The sequence below is a fragment of the Pongo pygmaeus genome, chromosome 20, assembly GCF_028885625.2.
Source record: "Pongo pygmaeus isolate AG05252 chromosome 20, NHGRI_mPonPyg2-v2.0_pri, whole genome shotgun sequence".
In the NCBI taxonomy this organism is placed as follows: domain Eukaryota; kingdom Metazoa; phylum Chordata; class Mammalia; order Primates; family Hominidae; genus Pongo; species Pongo pygmaeus.
Window position 1 is genome coordinate 4,923,710 of NC_072393.2, and position 18,409 is coordinate 4,942,118.

General features: G+C 54.7%; 1 protein-coding gene across 9 annotated transcripts in view; it reads left to right on the forward strand.

Annotated features, from left to right (window-relative positions):
• KDM4B (lysine demethylase 4B) overlaps window positions 1–18,409 on the forward strand; it is a 184,540-nt gene that overhangs the window by 41,218 nt on the left and 124,913 nt on the right. For all 9 annotated transcript variants that reach the window (XM_054462795.2, XM_054462796.2, XM_063657995.1 and 6 more), the window contains exon 2: window positions 7,194–7,276. The gene's annotated coding sequence lies outside the window, so the exon portion shown is untranslated. The remainder of the gene's footprint in view (window positions 1–7,193; window positions 7,277–18,409) is intronic.

Genomic DNA, 18,409 nt, shown 5'->3' on the forward strand with positions numbered 1-18,409 from the left:
CTTACATTTAGATCTATGACCTATTTGGAATTAGTATAAATATATGGTGTGAGGTAAGGGTCCACCTTCATTTTTTGTGTGTGAATATCCAGCTGTCCCAGCACTATTTGTTGAAAAAACTGTTCTTTATGCATTGAGTGGTCTTGGCACTCTTGTTGAAAATCACCTGACTTTAAGTGTGTGGGTTTATTTCTGGACTCTCAGCTTTCTCCCGTTTATCTAATGTCTGTACTTATGCCAGTACCATGCTGTCTTGATTACTGTAGGTTCATAACCGTGAATTATTTTTTGTCTAGTCTTGAGTGTAGACGTTAAGGAAAAATAATATGGTTCTTACATTAACATATAGGGACCCAGATTAGCTGATGAGACTACAGCCTTCTTAGTTGGGATCCAGAAAACCCTGGCTGTTCCCTGCCTCCTTGTTTCTTCTTTCTCTTTTTTTTTTTTTTTTTTCTTTTTTGAGACAGAGTCTTACTCTGTCACCCAGACTGGAGTGCAGTGGTGCAATCTCAACTCACTGTAACCTCTGCCTTCTGGGTTCAAGCGATTCTCCTGCTTCAGTCCCCTGATTAGCTGGGACTACAGGCATGTACCACCACACTCGGCTAATTTTTTTTTTTTTTTAATATTTTTAGTAGAGACAGGTTTTCACCATATTGGCCAGGCTGGTATCGAACTCCTGACCTCGTGATCTGCCCGCCCTGGCCTCCCAAAGTGCTAGGATTACAGGCGTGAGCCACCGTGCCTGGCCCCTGCCTTTTTTTTTTTTTTTTTTTTAAAGACAGAGTTTCGCCGTGTTGCCCAGGCTGGAGCGCAGTAGCATGATCTCGGCTCACTGCAGCCTCTGCCTCCCAGGTTCAAGCAATTCTCCTGCCTCAGCTTCCTGAGTAGCTGGGACTACAAGTAGATGCCACCACGCTCAGCTAATTTTTGTATTTTTAGTAGAGACGGGGTTTTGCCATGTTGGCGAGGCTGGTCTCAAACTCCTGACCTCGAAAGATCTGCTCACCTTGGCCTCTCAAAGTGCTGGGATTCCAGGTGTGAGCCACCACTCCCGGCCTATTCCCTGCTTCCTTTATTGAGCCATGCCACCTTCCTCAGTTGGATTTTGGTATCAGTAAGGATATGAAGGTTTTGGTGACATATTTCTAAATAAGAGGCTGTTTCCCTAGGATGCAGAGGTTGGTGACAAATGTCAGCTTTTCAGTTCTTTCACTCAAGAAGGATCTGCAGCTTGAATTCAGCAGATTTGGTCTTCAGTGGGGCCTGGAAGTGGAAGGGATGTGGTGGTGTGCACTTGGTGTTCTGGTCACCTTGGCTCTTTCACGGCCTGACTCTCCTCTTCCAGTGAAAACCTGCTATGCCCTGAGCTTCAGAGGACAGAGGTCCAGGTGGTTGTTTGGTTTGGTCTTTTTAACTTTTTATTTTGAAATAATTTTAGACTCACTGAACTGTTGCAAAGATAGCACAGAGCGTTCCTGTGTACCTTTCACTCAGCCCCTAATGTGAGCATCTTATGTAAGCACAGAATGCTCAGAATCAGCCCATTCCACACTACCGTGCAGTTTGCTCAACTCCAGATTCTTTCATTTTTGAGTCAGAGCCTGGCTGTGTCTCCCAGGCAGGAGGGCAGCGGCTCCATCTCAGCTCACTGCAGCCACTGCCTCCCACGTTCAAGCGATTCTCCTGCCTCAGCCTCCCGAGTAGCTGGGATTACAGGTGCCCACCATCACACCTGGCTAATTTTTATATTTTTAGTACAGACGGGGTTTCACCATGTTGCACAGGCTGGTCTCGAACTCCTGACCGCAAGTGACCCACCTGCCTCGGCCTCCCAAAATGCTGGGATTACAGGCGTGAGCCACTGCGCCTGGCCCTCGATTGCATTTCACATGTTCTCTCAGGAAAGCCATCTGTGTGTTTGTTTTATCCTGTGGGTTGTAACGTGATGCTGTCATTTATCCTGGTGCTGAGGTAGGTGGTCCTCGTTTTGGCCATCGGGAGCCCCTCGCGTGTCCTTTCTGCCTGCTCCCGCCCTGTCAAGGCTTCCCTTCCTCTCAGGTCCTGCAGGGCGATCTGGCTCAGCTTGTATATTCTGCCCCAGCCCTGGAATTGACCATGTGTCCTGCAAGGCGCCCTGGTTCCTCATAGTGGAGAATGAGATTTACATACCGTGGCCTGGGTGCTGGCCGTGCTCGATGCTGTTGGGGCATCATTGCTTCTAGGTTTTCTTTGTTGACAGGGCTTGGAAGTAGGAACGCTAACCCATGTGTATATGCACATCTGTATCTATCTCACTGTCTCTTTTCCAAAGCTCCTGAGTTCATACTCATAGGATGCTAGAGCGTTCATGTCGTGGGCCCGTCTGAGGCTTTGGGTGTCTACCCCCAACCTGTAAGGGGTACGCAGAGCCCCTGGAAAAAGGAGGACCTTCCTGTGGGGCTGAAGACTTGGGTGGGAGGCAGGAAATGACATGTCCCTTTTGAAGGCCACTTGGGGCTTGTGGCCGTGGGAGAGGCAGGCAGGGCCGGGCACTGGGCCATACCGGGTCAGGTAACCTCGCCAGGCGTGCAGGTGAGAGGATCCCTTCCTTCTGGTTCAGAGACTCCTGTTTTTTGGACCCATGCCCAGCCCCAGGAAAGAGGTGGGCAGTGTGGTCTGGTGCAGGCCCAACTTTCTGAACCCACCCTAGGGTCAGCCCTGGGGGCTCCGGTGACCGGCAGCCCCATAGCCAAGAGCACCTCCTTTTGGGGGGTTCTTGGGGGCCAAGTTCTGTGGTCCCCAGGCCTCTGTGCTGTGGTGCCGCTGTCTCCTCCCTGATTCCTGCCGGTGGTCTCTTCTTCCGCCCCACCTGCGGGTCTTGGCGGAGGGGCTCGCAGAGCCAGCACTGTATCTGAGGCTGCCCTCAGGGTCAGCACATGCGGGGCAGTGGCTGTTATGTAATCGGTAGCTCATGCTGTTTGGGGGCGTTGTCGTCCGATGCCTTGGGCTGTCACTGCAGGCTTCTGTCATGCTGCGGTGGGCTCCCCTTGCCAGTTCTATTCCTAGTGCCCAGATCTGCCCAGAAGCCGCAGCAGGGTTGACAGGCTGGGCCCATGGCAGGATGCAGTCAAACCTAAACCACCTGGGTCTTCCCCTCCTGGCAGTTAATAGAACTTACTTTTTGAAGCAGTTTTAGATTTACAGAGAATTTGGGCAAGTGGTAGTGAGAGTTCCTGTCTCTCCCTGCCACGCCCCACCCGTTTTCCTTGTGGGAACAATATCCTGCCTATTGTGGCGCATTTGTCTCTTGATTAACACGTTATTAATGACACTTCACACTTCATTCGGATTGCCTCTGCTTTCCCCTAATGGACTTTTTTCTGTCCCAGGGCCCCCCACACCGGGATTCCTCGTGGCCTGCAGCCGTCCCAAGATCCCTTGTGGCCTGTGGCCGTCCTGGAATCCCTCGTGGCCCATGGCCGTCTCCTCAGGCTCCTCTGGGCTGGGACCACTCCCTACACGTTCCCTGTGTTTTGTGCCTGGACAGTGTTGAGGGGGCTGGCCAGGCAGATGGTAGGGCGCCCCTCGATTGGGGTGTGTCTGGCGTTTTGCTCAGGCTAGCACGGGGTGGAGGCTGTTGGGAGGACTTCAGAGGTAAGGGCTCTTCTCGTCACATCCCGGCGAGCGTCAGGACGTGGGCCATCAGCAGGACGGGGTTGGAGCCGTGTGGCTGTTGCTGCTGCCCTGACAGCCTAGCTGCAGGGGTTCTTCATCCTCTCCCCGGGACGCTGTCCCCCGACTTTCCATTTGTGCACTGATGGAAGGAAGTCACCGCATAGCCCATGCGTAAGGAATGGGGAGCTGCCTGGGCTCCAACCCCTCGTCTTCCCTCCTGGAGGGGCAGTGGAGGCAGGCTAGCCCGGCCTCTCATCTATTGCGGATGGGGACCAGGGTGGACAGAGGCCTAGGCTCGGGCTGTGCCTTGAGAACTGGGGCCTGGCCTCAGCCCCAGAGCCTCCAGCCTCCCAGCTTGGAGTGGGCGCTTTTGGGGCCCCAGAGAGGGAGGGCAGAAGGACCCGTGGTCTTGGTAGCACTGGGCTGAGGTCTGTCCAGCTGAGAGCCTCAGGGTCTGGTGGCTTCCGCTTCCGTGCCTTCTTGACCAAGTGCTGAGAGTGGGGGTGGCCCATCGTGCAGCGGGGGAGAGAGCTGTACAAAGAGACAAGTTACTTGTGGCAGAGGAGAACCAGGATCCCATGGGAACCTGGTGGCAGCCAGGAGCAGCAGGTCACAGGGGAGAGGCCTGGGTGGCCCCTGGGAGTGGACAGGCGCTTGCCTCTGCTGAAGTCAGGGAGGTGCCCTTTGCTGCTATGACAAATGGCCGCAGACACAGTGGCTGAAAACAGCACCCGTTCATTCTCTCCTGTGCCTGGAGGAGAGAAGTCTGACATGGGCCTCCCTGGGCTAAACTCATGGTGTGGGCAGGGCCGTTCCTTCTGGAGGCTCCTGGAAACAGTCCATTCCTTTCCTTTCCCAGCATCTAGAGGCGTCCTCATCCCTCAGCTTGGGGCCCTTCCTGCCCCTTCACAGCCACAGCGCAGCCTTTTCCAGGCCTTGACTCTCACCTTCTGGCTTCCTCGCATGAGGAGGCTGTGAGGACATTCGGCCTCCCGGATCATCCCCTATCTCAAGATGCCTAACTCAGTCCTAACCGCAAAGCCCCTGTTGCCATGGAAGGTGAAATAGTCCCAGGGTCTGGGGTTAGGACGGGGACATCTTTGGGAACCATTGTTCTGCTGCCTGCAGCTGCGTGGAGGGATTCTGGTCCTCAGGTTCAGCTGGCGACAGTGTCAGGGGTAGGCCTGGGCAGGTGGGAGAGGTCGTGAAGCCCTTTGCAGGGCACTTGGCCGCTCATCTGGCGCAGGGGAAGAGGCGCAGCCCGCGGCCCGGCGCTCCAGGACCTGCTGTTCCCTTCCTACCCGGGGTGGGGCCTGTGGGAAGATACGGAAGTCGGGTGAATGAGCCGTGCCCAGTGATTTTAAAAAGCAGATTAAAATAACATAGAAAATGTCAGAGCTCATTGCGCGCTCTAGGGCATTTGTGAAACTTGCATTATTTATTTTTTTGAGACAGGGTCTCGCTCTGTCGCCCAGGCTGCAGCCTTGAACTCCTGGGCTCCAGCGATCCTCCTGAGGAGCTGGGACCACAGGCACGTGCTACCACACCCGGCTAAGTGTTTTGTTTTGTTTTTGAGACAGAATCTGGCTCTGTCGCCCAGGCTGTAGTGCAGTGGCACGATCTCGGCTCACTGCAAGCTCCACCTCCTGTGTTCACGCCATTCTCCTGCCTCAGCCTCACGAGTAGCTGGGACTACAGGCGCCTGCCACCACGCCTGGCTAATTTTTTGTATTTTTAGTAGAGACGGGGTTTCACCGTGTTAGCCAGGATGGTCCAATCTCCTGACCTCGTGATCCGCCCACCTTGGCCTCCCAAAGTGCTGGGATGACAGGCGTGAGCCACCGTACCTGGCCTAAGTTTTAAATTTTTTGTAGAGATGGAGTCTCACCACGTTGGCCAGGCTATTGAGACTCCTGGCCTCAAGTGATACTCCCTCATCATCCTCCCAAAGTGCTGGCATTACAGGTGTGAGCCACCGCACTACTTGGTGTTATTTAAAAGTCCTGGTGAATTGTAAAAAGTGTACAACTTTGGGAGGCCGAGGTGGGTGGATTACAAGGTTAGGAGTTCGAGACCAGCCTGGCCAGCATGGTGAAACCCCGTCTCTACTAAAAATACAAAAAATTAGCTGGGCATGGTGGCACACACCTGTAGTCCCAGCTATTCGGGAGGCTGAGGCAGGAGAATTGCTTGAACCCGGCAGGCGGAGGTTGCAGTGAGCCGAGATCGTGCCACTGCACTCCAGCCTGGGTGACAGAGCGAGACTCCGTCTCAAAAAAAAAAAAAAAAAAAGTACAACAAAACCAGGGCCCCACGGGGCGAGCTTCTCTGCCCTGGAGGTTGGGCCCGCCGAGGGGACCTTAGAGTGCTTCTGAAGTGAGAGTTGGCATTAGCTGAGCAGAAGGAAGCAGGGGGCAGCCTGAGCTGAGAGCCAGCACCGGTGGAGCTCTGAGACGAGGGCTCGCAGGCCTGGGCACCCACCAAGCCCCAGGTGTGCCAAGTCCAGTGGGAGCTGCAGGTCAGGTTGTGAAAGTCCTTTTTTTTCCCTAGACGTAGTCTTGCTCTGTCACCCGGCTTGGAGTGCAATGGCGTGATCTCGGCTCACTGCAACCTCTACCTCCCAGGTTCAAGCGATTCTCAAGCCTCGGCCTCCTGAGTAGCTGGGACTACAGGTGCACATCACCACGCCTGGCTAATTTTTGTATTTGTAGTAGAGACGGGGTTTCACCATGTTGACCAGGCTGGTCTCGAACCCCTGACCTCAGCTGATCTGCCTGCCTCGGCCTCCCAAAGTGCTGAGATTCCAGATGTCAGCCACCGTGCCCCGCCATGAAAGTCTTGATATTGGCCGGGGTGGTGGCTTATGCCTGTAATTCTAGTACTTTGGGAACCCAAGGCAGGAGGATCACTTGAGGCCAGGAGCTCGAGGCCAGCCTGGACACTATAGTGAGATCCTGTCTCTTAAAAAAAATAAAAATAAAAAAGTCTTGGTGTCACATCCAAAGTTTGGAGTTCCGTTCCGCATCCATCCTACAAGTGTCTGAGCGTCTCTGTGTCCAGGACTAAGTTCAACGCCTGGGCTGTGCCTTGGCCCCTGTGCGGTCGCAGCCCGTGCCTCCCTCTCTCCCTGTGCTCTGCCTCTCGGAGTTGGGGGGTGGGGGAAAAACTGGGGCATTTTCTGCCCTTTTCCCCTTGGAGGAAGCAAAACTTCTTGAAAATCTCTCAGTAGCTGTCTGCGTCTTAAGGCCTCCAGAAGCTTCTTTGGTTTCATTTGACTGTTCACGGATACTCTCGCTGACTTGGCCCCTGGATTTTAGGAGCTATGCTTAAAATGGGCCCTCATTGGAAAACTTGACTGGGTAAAGTGCTTATAGTTACGGATTTTTGTGTTGTTAAAAATTGACAAGAATGTGGAAAATCTGAATAAAGGCAAGCATCCTCGGGCTGCGTGCAGCTGGTGGGAGTCGAATTTAGAATTAAAACTTGAGCGTGCAATCAATTTAGTTAATCATGCTTTTATTTGCATGTTTTAGGAACCATCACCGTTGCTGCAGGCACCTGACAAATCCTAGCGAATTTTTGGAGCGTCTCCACCCAGGAACCTCGCCATCCAGAAGTAAGTAACACGGGCCCGGCCCCCAGGTGGCCCCACAGCACCAGGGACCGGAAGGCTGTGGCCTCTTCCCTGGGTGGCCCGCCAGGGAGAAGGTGGTGGCCTGCCCGGCCCTGAATTCCCGGGACGTCCAGGCGCAAGCTGTGCTTAGACGGGAGCCTGCGGGCCATAGTAGGGAGGTTCTTCTGCAAGTTTCTTCATGAAGCCTGTCTGCTTTGGGCTTGCATCTCGCCCTTCGGCATCGAACCGCCCGACCCTCACTTCTAGAAACCGGAAAAGCTGTGGCTCCTCCTGCATTTCGGGTGACACTGGGGTTTCCCAGGACCCACTGCCCTGTCTGCATTGTCCCTGGGGACACCTGAGCTCAAGGGGCGTTCCCCCACACACTGTCAGAAGTGGGGAGCGGTTAGAGCAGGGGTCTCTAAAAATGGGAGACTCATTTTTAAATGCCTTGGAGATAGTTCCACGGCCCGGCTGCCCCGGGTTTAGTTCCTTTTCTTGTGCCTTTCTTATAAGCCAAGGACGGCGGGCTTAAAGAGGTGCCTCTGGTGGCAGCCCAGGGGGACCACTCAGGAGAAGAGAGAGAATGACCTCATCCCTTCTGGCCACACCCACAGGGCCCGGGTGACCCAGCGGAGGGTGTCAAGTGTGGGATGAGCAGTGCAGTGTCTTTCCGTCAAGGCGGAGGTGGCAGGTGGCAGTGGCAGCGGCGGCCGGCAGAGCACCGGGGCAAGGCTGCCTCATGCGGCGTCGCCCTTGGATTCTGTGCCGCTTCCCTGTGCAGAGGGAGGAAGGCGCCCGTCCAGGGCCCCTTGTAGCTAACGAGGGCTAGTGTGGACTTGAGCTGGGGCCCTTGAGTCATTTGTGGGTGCCTTTTCTGTTCTACCACGATTAGGACCTTGAGGAGGGTGGTAGAGCCCAGCCTCCTTTGGGAAGTCATAAAGTGTAAGGGAAGAGGCTCTGGGCACGTGGTTGGCAAACTATGGCCCCTGGACCCATCTGGCCCCCTGTTTTTGTAAATAAAGTTTTATTGGCACGTGGCTGTGTCCATTTGCCTGTGCATTGTCCCTGGTTGCCTTCTCCTCACAGTGGGAGAAGTGAATAGCTGGAACAGAGGGCGTGGCCTGCGCATCTGGAGATATTTCCTGTCTGGGCCTGTGCAGAAAACCATGCGCCTCCTCTTGTCCAGGTTAACTTACTGCTGGCTGGGGCAGGATGGACGAGTCTCTTGGTGACTTGGTTTGGAAATTGGCAGGTCTGTCTGTGCCTCCTGAAATCTTGCTTTTACCCTTCAAGTTTGTGCTTCGTTACAAGACGGTCAATTTTCTAAAACTCAGCTGTTTTCTTTGTACCAAAATTAACACAGCACAAACCAAGTAAGCAACTTGCTCTATCAGTTAGCTTTATTATTTATTTATTTATTTTTATTTTTTTTGAGACAGAGTCTCGCTCTGTCACCCAGGCTGGAGTGCAGTGGCGTGATCTCAGCTCACTGCAAGCTCCGCCTCCCGGGTTCACGCCATTCTCCTGCCTCAGCCTCCCGAGTAGCTGGGACTACACGTGCCTGCCACCATGCCCAGCTAATTTTTTGTATTTTTAGTAGAGACAGGGTTTCACCGTGTTAGCCAGGATGGTCTCCATCTCCTGACTCATGATCCACCCACCTCAGCCTCCCAAAGTGCTGGGATTACAGGCGTGAGCCACCGCGCCCAGCCAGTTAGCTTTGTTTTTTTGAGGCAGGGTCTCGCTCTGTCACCCAGGCTGGAGTGCAGTGGTGTGATCATAGCTCACTGCAGCCTCCACCTCCTGGGCTCAAGGGATCCTCCCGCCTCAGCCTCCTGAGTAGCCGGGACTACAGGCATGCACACCACACCTCGCTAATTTTATTTTTTGTAGAGGCTATGTTGCCCAGGCCGGTCTCAAATTCCTGGCCTCAAGTGATCCTCCCACTTCAACCTCCCAATGTGCTGGGGTCACAGGCGTGAGTCACCTCATCCTGCCGCAGTTCACCACATAGCCCTTGATAAACCCACTTTATATCTGAAGGTGCTGAGTGCAGCAACCAGGAGGTGCTAGAAAGTCCTCGGGGAGAGCACAGGGGACAGGAGTAAGGGAGCGGGGCTCCTGCTTCCGAAGGCCTGGAGCTGAAGGAGAGGAGGAGCTCAGGGCAAACCATGTGGGCTTGCTGTGGTTTGGCAGGTCCCCAGATAGGCTGCCTTCACTTTGTAAAAGTTAACTTTTACTGAGATGAAATTCGCATACATCATATTCACTCTTTAAAGGATACAGTTTGGAGGTCGTTGGTGCACTCACAGGGCTGGGCAGCATCACCACTCATTCCGGAGCATCTCATTGTCCCAGAGGAAGCTCTGTCCCCCTCAGCAGTCGCTCCCCATCCTGCTCCCACACCCCAAAACTAGGCATCCTCTTCCTGCCTCTGTGGACTGGCCTGTCCTGGACAACTCCTAGAAATGGGATCACTCACTGTGTGGCCTTTTGTGCCTGGAGTCTCTCACTGAGTGCCACATCCTCAGAGTTCATCCACTCCGTGGCCTGTGTCAGAGCCTCGCTCCATTTCATGGCTGAGTCACGTTCTGCTGTGTGTGGCGCGCCGGGTGACCTGCTCCCCTGCCGATGGGCGTTCTTGTGGCCTCCTCTCTGGCTGTTGGGAGTCGTGCTGGTGCGGATGTTGGTGTGCAGGTGCTGGTGCGGATGTTGGTGTGCAGGTGCTGGTGCGGACGTTGGTGTGCAGGTGCTGGTGCGGACGTTGGTGTGCAGGTGTTGCGGTGTGCAGGTGTTGGTGTGGGTGTTGGTGTGCAGGTGTTGGTGTGGGTGTTGGTGTGCAGGTGCTGCTGTGGACATGCGTTTTCATTTCCCTTGGGCCGACACCTGGGTGTGGAATCACGGGTCCAAGGGTGCATTCTCAGGAATCGCCTGCCTGTCTCCACGGCGGCTGCACCCTTCAACGTTGCCACCAGCCGTGCGGGAGCGCTGCCTCTGGTCTTGGAAAAGTCTCTCAGAATAGTTGCTCACTTTCTCCATTTTGACCCTGGAGCCGTCGCTTGGTGCCCAGAGGAAGCCGGGCGGCGGGCGCCGGGGGAAGGGGGTCCCACCGCAGCTGCGAGTCGGCCTCTCCTCCTGCCTGCTTCCCATGCCTCGGCTGTTGGCTTATTTGAGTATTGAATAGTAATGGTTTCTTCCTCCTAAATAGAATGCCAGGTTTCCTTGTTCAGGCTTCGTAACTTTTCCTGCCCTGTAAAAAAGCACACCTTGAACGCTTTGCTTTCTGTCTGTGCACACGGATAGGTGTCGGCTGGGGGCTGATAGAAAACATCCCTGACTGGCCGGGTGCAGTGGCTCACGCCTGTCATCCCAGCACTTTGGGAGGCCGAGGCAGGCAGATCACCTGAGGTCAAGAGTTCAAGACCAGCCTGGTTAACATGGTGAAACCCCATCTCAACTAAAAATACAAAAATTAGCTGGACGTGGTGGCGTGTGCCTATAATCCCAGCTACTCGGGGGGCTGAGGCAGGAGAATTGCTTGAACCTGGGGGCAGAGGTTGCAGTGAGCCGAGATCGCACCACTGCACTCCACCTGGGCGAAAGAGTGTCTGGCTGCGGGCTTCGGGCGGCCCTGTGTCCTCCAGCTCTTGGGGTGGGGCCACTCTGACATCATGTGTGGTTTTGGGGAGTGTCATGACCAGGAGGGCATCTTTTGTTTTTTCTTTTAATTAAAACAAATGCTAGGCTGGGCATGGCAGCTCATGCCTGTAACTCCAGCACTTTGGGAGGCCAAGGCGGGTGGCCTTGATTGCTTGAGCCCAGAAGTTCAAGACCAGCCTGGACAGCATGGTGAGACCTGGTCTCTACAAAACAAATACACAAAGTACCTGGGTGTGGTGGCGTGCACCTGTGGGGCGGGAGGATGGCTTGAGCCCAGGAGTTCCAGGCTGCAGTGAGCTGTGATTGTGCCACTGCACTCCAGCCTGGGCGATACAGCAAGACCCTGTTTCAAAAAATAAAATCAAAAACAAACACTGAAGGAAAAGAGTAGATAGAGTGCAGTCCTGGCACAGGTTTTTTTTTTTTTTTTTTTTTTTGAGACAGTCTCGCTCTGTTGCCAGACTGAAGTGCAGTGGCGTGATCTTGGCCCACTGCAACCTCTGCCCCGGGTTCAAGCGATTCTCCTGCCTCAGCCTCCCAAGTAGCTGGGATTACAGGAGCGCGCCACCATGCCCAGCTAATTTTTGTATTTTTTTTAGTAGAGACAGGGTTTCACGGTGTTGGCCAGGATGGTCTTGATCTGTTGACCTCGTGATCTGCCTGCCTCGTCCTCCCAAAGTGTTGGGATTACAGGCGTGAGCCACCGCACCCGGCCAGATTTTTAATTTAAGAGACTTGGCACACATTTTTCGTTTGCCTCTGTCTGCTTTCCGTAGGCCCCCAAGCAGGGGCGATGTGTGATCGTCCATTTGTTTTCTCCTCTGCAGTTTGGGGGTCCTTGAGTAGAAGGACTGAGCATTGAGCTTGGATCAAACTGCTGGTTTTATGGACAGAGTCGAGTGGCCCGGAGGTGGTGACTTGGGCCACGTTCCTTCTGAGGGTTTTGTTTGTGGCTCATTCATTCAGCACAGGCGGACCCTGTGGCCAGGTGCTGATAGTCTTATGTTCCCTCTGAGCGTGCGGCCCTGGTCCCTTGTCTCCTGGGGATCAGTGGTAGGGCCAGGCCTGGCCCCAGGTGCTCTGGGTCTTGTGCCTGTCCTTCCTCACACCACCTCTCTTGGGTATGCAGGGCACAGGGCACAGGACCTCCGCCCGAGGGCCGCCGTGCTGAGGTGTGGCTCCCATCTCGTGGCTTCATCTTGAGGTTGGTCTGTCTGCTTGTCTCACCACACTTAGGCCTGAGTGTCTGAAGAAGTAATGAGCTGCAAACCTCATGACCTGGAAATCCCACCTGTCAGAGCCCAGGCTTCAGGAGGAGGCAACTGAGGACATTGGGGGTGCCAGCAACTGGAGCCCACGTCCACCTGCCTCACTCAGGCCACTGGCCACCCCCACAGATGGTCCCGGGAGTTAGCTCTAGACCACGTGCGGCTGTTCCTGCTCCACCTCTTGGAGTGCCGCCTCTGTCTGTTGGTGTTGCAGGGGAGCTGGGTTGGGAGAGCTCACTCCCTTGTCTGATTTTCTGGAAACTATGCTCCTGTCTGAGTGAGCGCAGGCAGAGGTGCTCAGTTTACCCGAGGTGTGCTGGGCAGAAGTGGTCTCCAGGTGGGAGGGCTTGGAGGGATGTGGGGGTTGGTGCTTTTTTTTTTAAGTTTTAATTTGTTGTTTTTATGGGTACAAGGTATGCTTATTTCTTTGCGTGGTACATTTTCCACATGGCAGTCGTGGTGGACTGAATGATGGTCCCTATAGATGTCCACATCTTAATCCCTGGAACCCATGAATATATTATCTTAAATGATGAAAGGGATTTTTTGCAGGTGGGACTGAGCGAAGGACCCTGAGCTGGGAGATGACCCTGGGTGATCTGAGGAGCCCGATGTCCTCACCGGGTCCTCATGAGAGGAGGCAGGAGGGTGAGAGTCAGAGAGAGGCTGGAAGAGGCTGTGCTGTGGCTGCGGGGGTGGAGGAAGGGCCTTGAGCTGAGGGAACCTGGCACTCACTGATGCTCTCTAGAGTAGGACGAAGCAGAGAACGTTCTGGTGCCAAGGTTTTCTCTTTCCTGCCTGAGGGCCCTTTATGTAGATCAGACCAGAGACAAGTGAATCCCGGTCTTGCCAGGGGAGGCATTTGGAGCTGCTCGTGGGACGTGGTGATGCGGTGCCAGGCCACATGCCCAGGGCTGGGGCCGAGGGGCGTTCTCGTGCCGCCTCTGTGGCCAGGTTTCATTTGGGAGCCTGGCTGCATCGCGGGTTCCTCCTGGGCCTTCTGGCTCAGGGCTCCTTTGTCCTCGGTGCCTGCTGGGAACCGTGCTTTGGCAGCAGGAACCAGCGAGATGGCAGCACAGGGGCTGGAGGCCGGCTGGGACTCACTGGGGCAGCATGGGGCTTCACTTGATGGCCAGCCCTCCCAGGACAGGGACCAGCTGAGACTCACTGGGACAGCGTAGGGCTTTGCCTGATGCCCAGCCCTCCTGGGACAGGGACCAGTGGGAGCAGGAGGTGGGACAAGAGGACGAGGGCCCGAGGGAGCCCCCACACTTCCTACCCACAGAGGAGGGCCTGATACTTTTCAAAAACCATGCACTGTCTTTTTGATTTTTTTTTTTTTTTTTTTGAGACAGGGTCTCACTCTGTCCCCGGCTGGAGTACGGTGGTGCGATCTGGGCTCACTGCAGCCTCGATCTCCTGTGCTCAAGGAATCCTCCTGCCTCAGCCTCCAAGTAGCTGGGCGTGCACAACCACGCCTGGCTGATTTTTAAATTTTTTGTAGAGATGGGGTCTCGCTATGTTCAGGCTCGTCCTGAACTCCTAGCAGCAAGTGATCACCCACCTTGGCCTCCCACAGTGCTGGGGTCACAGGCGTGAGCCCCCGCCCCTGGCCTTCTTATTTTTAAACTGATTCTTTGTCATCAGTTTCTGCGTGTGGCCACTGAGAGCCATCGCCTGGCTGTTTCTTGGGTGGCCCTTGAGCCCACACCCCTGCGTCCTGCCCCGCCTTCAAGTACTTCCATCCCAGAGTGGACTCTGGGTCAAGGAGAGTCCTCAGATCTTGGGGACATGGGCAGTTGTGGGGCCTGGGGGCATGTGGACAGGATGCCGGCCCAGCCCCAGCAGTGCCAGTGCAGGTGGGGTGAAGGCCTGATGGGGTCAGCCAGACTGTCCCCACCTGAAGCCCCCTGCCAAGCCCCTGCATCTGAAGACTGAAGGGTGAGGGTGGCAGCCCGGGAGGGTGTCCTTGGGCCTGGTGTGTCAGCGATCAGGACAGCAGCCCAGGCTGGAGTGTGCGGCCCTGCTCAGCCCGGCCGGAAGTGTCCCCTCTCACTTGTTCCTCTCCCAGGTTGCAGAGGAGCTGTCCAGGACAGCCGGGGTGGGGCCGCCCATAAGATGCAGCTGCTGGTCCCATGTCATGGTCACAGCGGGAGGGCTGAGGAGCCAGGCCTGGCCGGTGGTGTGCAGGGTCCCTGGAACAAACAGCTGCCCTAAAAAGAAAAAGGCTTTAAGGCCAGGCGCAGTAGCTCATGCCTGTAATTCCAGCACTTTGGGAGGCCGAGGTGGGCGGATCATTAGGTCAGGAGTTGGAGACCAGCCTGACCAACATGGTGAAACCTTGTCTCTACTAAAAATACAAAAATTAGCTGGACGTGGTGGTGAGTGCCTGTAATCCCAGCTACTCAGGAGGCTCAAGCAGGAGAATTGCTTGAACCCGGGAAACGGAGGTTGCTGTGAGCTGAGATCACGCCACTGCACTTCAGCCTGGCTGACAAGAGCGAGACTCCGTCTCAAAAACAAAAACAAAAAAGGCTTCATTGAGATACAATTTGTGAACCATACAAGTCACCCATTTGAAGCATGTCATTCGGTGGTGTGTAGTTTACTCAAAAGGCTGCTCTTGGGCCTCAAAATGACTAGAGGGGAGAAAGGGACCCTTTTTTTGTTAGAGATTTTGAGAGCTGGGTTGGGTTAAGCAGCTTTCATGGTAAGCTGGGGGCCAGGGTACCCAAGCCTGTCTTGAGCCCCGAATAAAGAAGGAACCTAGGGGTGGGGTGTGGCGGCTCACGCCTATAATCCCAGCACTTTGGGAGGCCGAGATGAGAGGATCGCTAAGCCCAGGAGTTTGTCCTGGTCTCCCAGCTTTGTCTCCGGTGCCCCAGCCAGGAGCAGCTGTAGAATCTGCGGACCCTATGTAAAATGAACCCACAGGGTTCCTGTGCTAAAACCGTGAAGAATCTTCAGATGGGGCCAGCCGGCCCTTAAACTGTGTATTTAACTGAGTGGGGCCTGGGGTACCTGGGGGGGGGGGTTGCATGCCCTGGAAGCCAGCCCTGCCTGCCATCCACTTCCCACAGCCGGAGAGAGCTTTCTAGAAATTTCAGTTGGATCGTGTCTCCTTGCTCTGAACCACCCGTCGGCTTCCCCTCCAACCACACAGGAGGGCAGGCTCCTTCCAGCCCAGCCCCCAGGGCCCACCCTCTTCTAGCCTTGATCCTGCCACCTCCTCTGCACTCCCTGCCATCCGGCCTCTGGGGCCTTAGCTCTTCCCTGGCATCTCTGGGTCCTTCCCTCTGCCTAGACTTTCCTCCTGCCCTGGACCTCCCAGAACTTGCACCCCTGCGTGTTTGACAATCACTTCCAGACACAGCCCTGCTGCCACCCAGACCTCTCTGGTCCCAAACCAACTTCATTTGTCTTTTTCTTTTTTTTTTAAATTTATTTATTTATTTTATTTTACTTATTTATTTTTTTTGAGACAGAGTTTCACTCCTCGCCCAGGCTGGAGTGCAATGGCACTATCTCGGCTCAATGCAACCTCCGCCTCCTGGGTTCAAGCAGTTGTCCTGCCTCAGTCTCCCAAGTAGCTGGGATTACAGGCACCTGCCACCACACCCAGCTAATGTTTGTATTTTTAGTAGAGATGGAGTTTCACCATGTTGGCCATGTCTTGACCCCGAATAAAGAAGAAACCCAGGGACAGGGCGTGGTGGCTCATGCCTATAATCCCAGCACTTTGGGAGGCCGAGGTGAGAGGATCGCTAAGCCCAGGAGTTTGCCCTGGTCTCCCAGCTTCCTCTCCGGTGCCCCAGCCAGGAGCAGCTGTAGAATCTGTGGACCCTATGTATGCGGCCTTCCAAAGTGCTGGGATTACAGGCGTGAGCCACCATGCCCGGCCTTAAAATTTTTTTGAGATGATATGGCTCCGTTGCCTAGGCTGGAGTGTAGTGATGTGATCACAGCTCACTGCGGCCTCAAACTCCTGAGCTCAATCGATTGTCCCACTTCAGCCTCCCAGAGCACTGGGACCACAGGTGTGTGCTGCTGTGTCTGGCCTTCATTTGTCTTTGAAGCTCTTGCTCGCCCCTCTGTGACGCTGTTAATTAGTAGTCTCCAGATTGGGCCCCGTTTCGTCCCAGAACTGAAACTCTGCCTGGCACGTGGTGGGGCCTGCACATTTGCTCAGCGGAGGAGGATTCTGGGGCCCTGGGTTCCTGAGGCTGGCAAGTTGGCTCAGAGCTGCCCATGGGCTGGGTCAGGGTGGGGTAGGCTGGGGGCAGCACAGAGTGGGCACAAGGCAGTTTTGTGGTTTTGAAATTTGTGGTTTTGACTGGGTCAAGTGCGTGTATCATGAGCTTTACTGCTTTTGTAAAAACTTGCTGGCGTGGTACCGAGAGAAATTCCAACAATAGTTGAGAATAAAATCCCTCCCTACTCCTGCCCTGGTGTCCCCATAGGAGCCGACTGCCGCCCCCTTTCTGCAGCATTAGCTATTGTCTAGAATCTAATACAAGGATGGGGCAGGGCGGTGGGAACAGGGCCCGAGGGTCCCAGTTGTTGGGAACTATGTTGGCCTGGCTCCAGCCAGGTCACGCCACGGCCCAGCTGAGGCCTTCACGGCACCCCGAGGCCCAGAGTCCCGTGAGCAGGAGACAGAGAAAGGGGTCTCCTAGGAAGGGTGAGCCTGGCAGCAGCACTATGAGCAGCGGCAGGTGCAGGGGTGCCACCAGGCAGAGGCCGGCAGAGGCAGAAGCCGGCATGGTTGCCCTGCGTCTGTTTCTACGTGTGTGTGTTTGTGCCATGGCTGCTAAGCATGCACAGCAGGCACTGTGGCGTTCACCCCAAATCACAAGAAGGATGTGTCTCCCTGTGACTGTGAAACCCACCACCACTCCATAGTGTCAGCTCACACCCGGCTGTTTCCCACGCCTCCCCGCCTGTCCCCAAGACAAAAGGTCTGGGATGAAGCTGCCGTTTGCGTGGCTGGGGATGTCTCCTTGGCCTCTCTCAGCTGAGAAGAGTGCCAGTTTCCTCTCTCGTTTTGCGATTTCAGGAGAGCATTATTCTTTCTTCTTTCCATCATCCTTCCTCCCTCGCTTTCTTCTCTCTCTTTTCGATTTTTTTTTTTTTTTTGAGACGGAGTTTCTCGTTACCCAGGCTGGAGTGCAATGGCACAATCTTGGCTCACTGCAACCTCTGCCTCCCAGGTTCAAGCAATTCTCTTGCCTCAGCCTCCAGAGTAGCTGGGATTACAGGCGCCCACCACCACACCCGGCTAATTTTCATATTTTTAAGTAGAGGTGGGGTTCATGATGTTGGCCAGTCTGGTCACGAACTCCTGACCTCAGGCAATCTGCCCACCTTGGCCTTGCAAAGTGCTGGGATTACAGGCGTGAGCCACTGCGCCAGGCCTTCTTGTTAATTTTTTTGCTAAGAGCTTTATTAGATATAATTTGCATACTCATTTGTTCACCCATTTAAAGTGTCCAGTTCCACAGTTTTCAGTCTATTCAAAAACTTGTGCAACTATCATCACAATTTGATTTTATTTTTATTCATTTACTTTTTAGAGACAGGGTCTTGCTCTGTTGCCCAGAGGCTGGAGTGCAGGGGTGCAGTCATAGCTCACTGCAGCCTCGAAATCCTGGCCTCAAGTGATCCTCCTGCCTCAGCTTTTTGAGTAGTTGGCAGGCACGGAGGCACACACCACCATGCCTGTCTAATTTTTTATTTTAATTTTTAGTAGAGATGGGGTCTCCTTATGTTGCCTAGGCTGGTCTTGCACTCCTGGGCTAGAGCACCCCTCCCGCCTCAGCCCCCCAGAGTTCCGGGATTACAGGTGCGAGCCACTGCACTGGCCACGGTCAGTGGAGAACATTTGCGTCCCCCACAGAGAAGCCCTGTAGCCTGGGCTGTAACACACGGCCTTTTGTGTCTGGCTTCTCTCACTGTGATGTCCTCAGGGTTCATCCATGTGGCGCCTGTGTCAGAGCCTCGTTGCTTTTCATGGCAGTGCCGTGTTCCACCGCATGGATGGGCCGTGTTGTGTTGATTCATTCTTCCGTTGGTGGACACCTGGGTCATTTCCACCTTTGGCTGTTGGGAATTGTGCTGCTGGGGACGTGGTGTACACGTTTCTGTGTGGACGGATGTTTTCATTTCTCTTGGGCAGATACCCAGGAGTGGAATTGCTGGGTCAAGT